This window comes from Ictalurus furcatus, chromosome 14 (assembly GCF_023375685.1).
Source record: "Ictalurus furcatus strain D&B chromosome 14, Billie_1.0, whole genome shotgun sequence".
NCBI lineage: Eukaryota > Metazoa > Chordata > Actinopteri > Siluriformes > Ictaluridae > Ictalurus > Ictalurus furcatus.
Genome location: NC_071268.1, coordinates 12,233,224 through 12,240,986, shown reverse-complemented (window position 1 = coordinate 12,240,986; position 7,763 = coordinate 12,233,224).

Here is a 7,763-nt window from a genome sequence, read left to right as displayed (position 1 = left end):
AGGTCTGAAAAAGGTGCTTGCATTTATGTAACTGGAACAGGTTACAGTTAACAGTTTTTTGTATTCTGATTATGTAACGCCGTTACATTTACTCTGTTAATCCCCAAGCCTGATGTTATTTGTTTGCACCATATTAAAAGTTTCAATTGTATCCTGCATTTGCATCTGCCTCTAAATCAATTTATCAGCCATTCTGGCTGAAGTCATCTACCACCCTCCCTCCCCCACTCTCGTTCAGCCTGCCAAGTCAACGGAGAATGTCACTCAGCCTCCCGGCTCGACTGAGGATGCAGCTCAGCATCCCTGTTCAACTGAGGAGGTTGCTCCACCTCCCTGTGCAGAAAAGAGCTCCACTTTGCTTCCCTGCTCCACCTTGGACGTCAAGCTCATCTTCAGACATTGCTCCAACTTCCTACTCTGCTGAGGACGTTGCTCCACCTTCTTGCTCAGTTGAGGACGTTGCGCTGCAATCCTGCTTGGCTGAGGATGTCGCTCTGCCATTCTTTTGACTGAAGGCATCACTCTGCTATCCTGCTCTGCTAAGCACATCGTTCTGCCTCCATCCTCCATTGAAGACATAGCTCCTTTTCTCTGCTTCACACCATATGTCGCTTCCCCTTCCTGCTTCACGGAGGACATGGCTCCCCTCTCATGCAAAGAGCATTGCTCCCCCCTCTGGCCTCGTGGAGAACTTTGCTCCCCCCTCGTGACTTGCGGAGAACTTCGCTCCCCCCTCTGGCCTTGCGGAGAACTTCGCTTTCCCCTCTGGCCTCGCGGAGAACTTCGCTCCCCCCTCAGGCCTGGCAGAGAACTTCGCTCACCAATCAGACCTCACGGAGAGCATCGTTCACCCCTCAGGCTGGAGCTTTGTTCATCCCACTGGCTGCGCAGTAGACGTCACTCTGCTCTCAAGCCAGGTCAGGGATATCACGTCATCTCTCTGCTGTGTGGAAGAGACTGCCCCACACTTGAACCTCAGAGAACATGTCAAGCGTCCTCTGTTCAACCCTGTAAGGGATGAGAGACAATGGAACTCTGAAGTGCTTAGGGACATCTGGTCTGGGGGGACCCCCTCCTGAATTGATTACATGCTTCGGGAGCGACACGTTGGGAGGGGGTCTGTCATGTAAATAGCGGAGAAAGACTAAGACTATGATTCCCCTCAGTCACTGCACCTAGTCAAATGTTTGTTTCACCTGATTCACGTTTGGCTCGTTAGTACTTGTGTATAAATAGTCACATTCTGCACTGCATGGATTGTCTTGTGTTGTTTGGTATGCCCATCTGTATCATGTTATTCTAGTACTGGTTTCATGTAAGTCATCCACCTCTAAATTAATATGGTGACACTTTGAAGTCCCTATCAATAAATACATCCCAATACTGGTTCACTAGTTCACAGCTAAGAATACCATCACTCTTAAAACTCTGTTTGGAGGTAATATAGTAAGAAATACACACATACATTTTTTTAATGGAAAGTGCTCATTGAAGTACTTCAGGAAGAGGTAGGTCTTTTGATGTCATTTGAAGACTGCTAGGGACTCAGCTGTTCGGACATCTAGGGGAAGTTCATTCCACCACCTAGGTGCCAGAACAGAGTCTTGATGCATGCCTTCCTTGTACCTTGAGAGATGGTGGGACCAGTCTAGCAGTGCTACAGGATCGGAAGGAGCGTGATGCAGTGTGGAGTGTGATAAGTGATTTGAGGTAAGTGGCTGCTGGTCCATTTTTGGCTTTGTAGGCAAGCACCAGTGTTTTAAATCTGATGTGGGCAGCTACAGGAAGCCAGTAGAGAGAGTGTAGCAATGGGATGGTGTGGGAGAATTTAGGAAGGTTGAAAACAAGTCGAGCAGCTGCATTCTGGATGAGTTGCAGAGGTTGAATGATGCTCAGAGGCAGACCTTCCAGGAATAAGTTGCAGTAGTCTCGAAATGACAAGAGACTGAACTAGCACCTGAGTGGCCTGTATGGATAGAAATGGACAAATCCTTCTGATGTTGTAAAGGGGAAATCGACATGAGTGTGTCAGATTAGCAGTGTAAGAGGAAAAGGACAGTTGATTGTCCATGGTTAACTGAAGGTTGCGTGCAGTAACCGAAGGTGGGATCTGAGAGTTGTCCAGGGAGTTCACAAGATCCTGACATGGTGATGAATCACTTGGGATGAACAGCAGTTCAGTTTTGCTAGGGTTAAGTTTCAGCTGATGAGCTGCCATGCATGATAAGATGTCTGTCAGACATGCTGAGATCTGAGCAGAAACAAGAGGACCTGAGGGAGGGAAGGAAAGGATGAGTTGAGTGTCATCCCCCATAGGAGTGGTATGAGAACCCATGTGACGATATGAGCTCACCAAGAGATCAAGTATAAAGGGAGAACAGAAGAGGACCAAGTACTGAGCCTTATGGGACACCAGTGGAGAGTCTACGGGGAGAGGATGGGGATCCCCTCCATGTCACCTGGTATGAGTGACCTTCCAGGTAGGAAGCAAACCACTGCCATGCTGCACCATGAATTTCAATACTCGTGAGGGTGGACAAGAGAGTCTTGTGTTTTACTATGTCAAACACTGCTGAAATGTCGAGGAGGATGAGAACTGATGACAGTTTGGCTGATCTAGCAGCATGTAGCTTCTCAGTGACAGTCAAAAAGGCAGTCTCTGTGGAATGTGCCACTTTGAAGCCAGATTGGTTAGGATCTTGGAGGTTGTTCTGTGAGAGGTAGAGAGACAGTTAATTGTAGACTGTGCATTTGAAGATTTTAGAAAGAAAAGGGAGAAGTGATACCGATCAGTAGTTGGCGATGTCAGAGGGATCCAGAATGGGTTTCTTCAGGATGTGAATAACCCTTGAATGGTTTGAATTATGAAATAACACAATATTGCATGGTAGCTGGATACTACTTGGTATTGTGATACTTCAGCTGGTGTAGTACCATAAGATATGTTTATGGTATCGTGACAACCCTATTGTGAACTATTTGTCCAAAACTCTCTATTTCTCTCTCTCTCTCTCTCGCTCTCTCACACACACACACACACACACACTTTTCTTTCTCACCCCACTTACTCACACTGATTCTATCTCTCTATTCTTTCCTTATTCTCTCTTTCCATCTCTTTCTGTTTCTGGATGACTGCTGAACCGCTGAGAGAGGAGCAGATATGTCAGCCTGACACCACAACCTCTGCTATTGCAGTGCAGCACTGCAAATATGAAAACTTTTGAATACGCTGAGTGACATTTATGGCCATTGGAACGTGTCAAGCTGTCCATGATGACTGAAGGAACAGTGTAAATTCAGCCAGAAAAGGTCACACAGCTGCACTGAGAAATCAGTCTGTTTCTCCGCACCAAAAAAGACCACTGGGTTATGAATTCCTCTTTTACCCTTGGCCAGAATTCAGTAAGTGCATGTTTGAGATATTAATTTGTGTTGCTTTTAAAAGATTTGCAATCCTCAAATAATCAAGTAGGATCAGTAATTGTGCTGTGTTTTATAGACTGATATGCTGCAAAAAAAAAAAAGCCCACTCACTAGCTCTACAATTTTCTCGCTCTCGGATTCTGGGCAATTAGTTGAGTAATTATCATAATTGGCCATCATCTGCCAATTACATAACTTAGTCTACATCAAAGAATTATACCTTACAATATATGGATTAAATGAGATCTAAGCCAATCAATGTGAAATTACTTATTTATTTATTTTTTTTACTTAGGTTGTCTATTCTGAACAAGTGAACATTTAGTGCCTGTAGAGTAGTTAAAAATGTTTTAGAATTCTTTTTATTATAGCACTAAATTGAATGGTTCTGCATTCATGAGCCACCTTTTTGTTGAATAAAACCCCCATCTTCTAGTGACACCACGTGACATGAGTTGGTCCATTTATACAGTTCATTCAGTGCTACACAGATCTAACAATGCTCCAGTCACAACAATGTTGTCATGCAGTATCATTCCTCAGACCACATACTGGTGTAGTCTACAATTATCAAATACAATTTGAGCCTGTGAAATGTAATATCCCAGTCATTTCTACTCTCAAGATCATGTTCAGGATCTCACAGCGGAGATAAAAAGGGATCCACAAGAAAAGCATTCATGATGTTCCATGTGAGTGTTCTGACACATGAGAAGATGGAAGAAAGAGCAGCTGAAATGTGGTGCACTGAAGGCCGTTCAGGGATATAAAATGCTTCCATTTGGAGACACCAGTGGAGACATGGCTGGCCATGAAATTAAAAAGGAGGCCTAAAATCTAATATCTATCAATATCTCAACAATAAAAATGAATGGAATTGAGCAATGCATTATATCGCACTGTCTTATCTGTATAATCACCTGAGATGACTGTCACTGTTAGTCTGCATGAATCTACAGATTGATAGATAGATAAAGCGCCCTCCACTAATATTGGCACCCTTGGTAAATATGAGCAAAGTAGGCTGTGAAAAATTGTCTTTATTGTTTAGCCTTTTGATCTTCTGTTAAAAAAAAATTCACAAAAATACTCTCCTCTCATGGATATCAAACAATTGCAAACACAACACAGGTTTATAAAAAATATCTTTGTTAAATATAGTTGTGCAACAATTGTTGGCACCCCTATGAATTCATATGAGAAAAATATAATTGAAGTGTATTAGGCACGATAATTGAAGTGAAGGGCACTAATAGATAGATAGATCATTTTATTCATCCCAAATTCAAATTTCACCTATTACAGAAGTATAACAACATTATAAATGAAACAAAATACTAATAACAATGATAATATATTTATGAGGGGACGATGGCTTAGTGGCTTGCAAGTTTGCCTCACACCTCAGGTTTAGGGGTTTGAAAACTGCCTCCACTCTGTGTGCATGGAGTTGCATGGTCTCCCATGCTTCAGGGGTTTCCTCCGTTTACTCTGGTTTCCTCTGATTTCCAAACTGTCCATAGTGTGTGCAATTTTGCCCTGCAATGGTTGGCACCGCATCCAGGGTGTCCCCCACCTTGTGCCCTGAGTTCCCCGGGATAGGCTCCAGGCTCCCCCACAACCCAGTGTTGGATAAGCGGTATAGAAAATGGATGGATGGATGGACATACATATATACATCTGCCTTTTGTTTAGCTAAAAAAAAAAAAAAAAAAACACAGTTTCTTTCTACCCAGTTTGGGTAGACAGAAATCAGCCACAGTGTTGCTCCTTCATGTCATTCATTTTCTTATGACCATTGGTGGTGCTTTTGTACTTGATTCAACTAAAATAAAAAATAATCTGCCATTTGCTAACAGATGTGGATGCCAAAAAATGAAACTGTCTATTTTTTATCTTTGAAAGATGTGGGAGTTAACTCTGCTAACACATTTATATCAGCTCCTGGGAGATGGAAGAAAAGGATATTTTCTTGTGAATTTAATTTTACAGATTATTTCTAATCTAAAACTGCATTCCCAATATTGGAAAAGCACTAGAATCAGAGGCAGTATTTATCTAAGATCTGCTTTTCACAGTAAAAGTACAATATTGTAAGTTGTTCTTTGACATTATGGGCTAATGTCTGAACACAGCCTCAGAGGACAGTACATTGTTTACAGTTCATTAATGCTCTATTCTGTATAGGGGCGTGAACGACTGGCTAAATACAAACTCAGAGAAGCTTTAATTGGCCTATTCAGGAAGTATGAAGTTAATTTGTTGCTCTGATGTAAATGGTAAATGCACATATTGTCCTTTATCTCTGCCTAAGCATTACATTAATAATTGTTTCTTCGAATAGACACCAGACAGAGAGAAAGCAGGCTTCAGCTGACATTAGTGAAGGTTTTCAGTGATCACGACATGAAGAATGTCAGTGTGTTGCCTTTTTTTTTTTTTTTTTTTTTTTACATTTTTTTTTTTTAACTGAGAGAGATACAGTATACTGTAATTTGGTCCCAGTCTAATTTTATCTATTGCAATATATATATTTTTTTTACAAAATGTATTTTGTAGATGTTAAGTAAATCCTGCACATAAACAGCTTGACAATAATCCACTATTCTGGGGTTTCTATTTGGTTAACTTAAAACACAAAAAAAAATTAAGCCATATTTTTTTTTCTCTTTAAATCAGAAGAGTACATAAAACAAAATAGTTCTTTCTCAGATTTGCAGACATATATCTTTTGAGCTGAAGTGGAAGTAGCTCATTAGTTATTTATTTCAGCAGGATGAATGAGTCCCTCTAGCATGAAATGAAAGGATGTAGTAAATGTAGGTGATGGTAATGACTGCAGCTTGCGGGAACTGGACCCTAATGAACCACAGAAAGTACTGGTATGTTTACATCCAGGTAACAGAAAACATAATCAGGGCATTTAGTAAAAAAGAAAAAAAAATCAACAGGTTCTAAACAGGATATGATGTATGGTTACAAAAAGAAATTCCTGTAATGCTCTGAAACTATCTGATTTAATACTGTGTTGCTTCACTATGTTGTTAAAACATTGCTCACACAATATTACTGGTTAGACACAAACTAACTTTGAGTTAGTGTTTCTACAGTTAACAACGTGCTAATATATTATTGTTTCTAGTGTAGCAATAATAAACTGAGTTTAAAAAAAAGATATTTAACAAAGAAAACATCTGCTATGGAAAAGTCTTCAGGACAGAGGGCATTGTATTACAGTTTCTCAGTAACAAGTTGCATTTTATCTGTCTTTACAGTATAATGTCAAGAGAAAGTGAAGGAATGACCATGTAATAATGTAACATGGAAACTAATGTTTGCAGACGTTCATATTGCACACAATGTATATTCTTTCTCATACTTGCACTTTGAAAACTCTTTTCTTCTCAACCTCCTAGTGTTGTTACAAATACTGCTTTGTTCACCTAAAGTTATTGCACTACAATTATAAAAATGCAGCTACTGCTGCTCATACTTCAACATTGTTTACACTGTTTGCATTGCCATATAGAAATATCTGATATTATGCTAATATATTTATAAACCAACTCTTAACACTGTTAATGACTGCATTGTTGATTTGTTAATCTATACCAACAGCTTCCAGTAAGGAACCTGCAGTTCAATTTCATAGTATTTGTACAATGACAGTGAAGATATTCTATTTCCTAAATGCAACTGTAAATACATAAAAAGTATGTGGTATAGGAAAAATAATCAACACTGGAGCGGTCATCAATGCATAATCCTGCTGCATGATTCTTTACATAAAACATTTCTAGAACATCCTGAAAAAAATGCATGAGATGTTGAATGTTTAATTTTTCCATTTTTTCTAGATCGTTATCTAGAAAAAAGTATGTTTTGTGAGGGTTCCTATAACCATAATGTTCAGTACAAATTCTGCTAACCTAAAATTATTAGCTATTTATCTGTCTGTTGATATTGCACTGAAAGAAACAATGTTCAGCATTCTTTATTTCATACTATCCCCTCAGATTTAAATCAAAGATTAAAATATAACCTAGGAAACAGCAGATTTCATAAAGGCTATAGATATAGCTTTTATTAGGTGGGTTAATTGAATAAATTAAATACACCACATGAAGCAGGGTTTTCCAATCATATCTATAAAGAGTCATTTCGATGAAGTAGGAGCTGGACCTGTTTCCATCAGATGATCTTGGCCTTCAATCAGCAGTCAGGTCTGGCCTCTGCTTGGCTGTAATGAAAACCTGCAGCCATACGGAAGATTGCACAGACACCCCTGATATGAAGCATTTAGTCCTTTTGAATGTTCTCTGACAATATCCTGATCA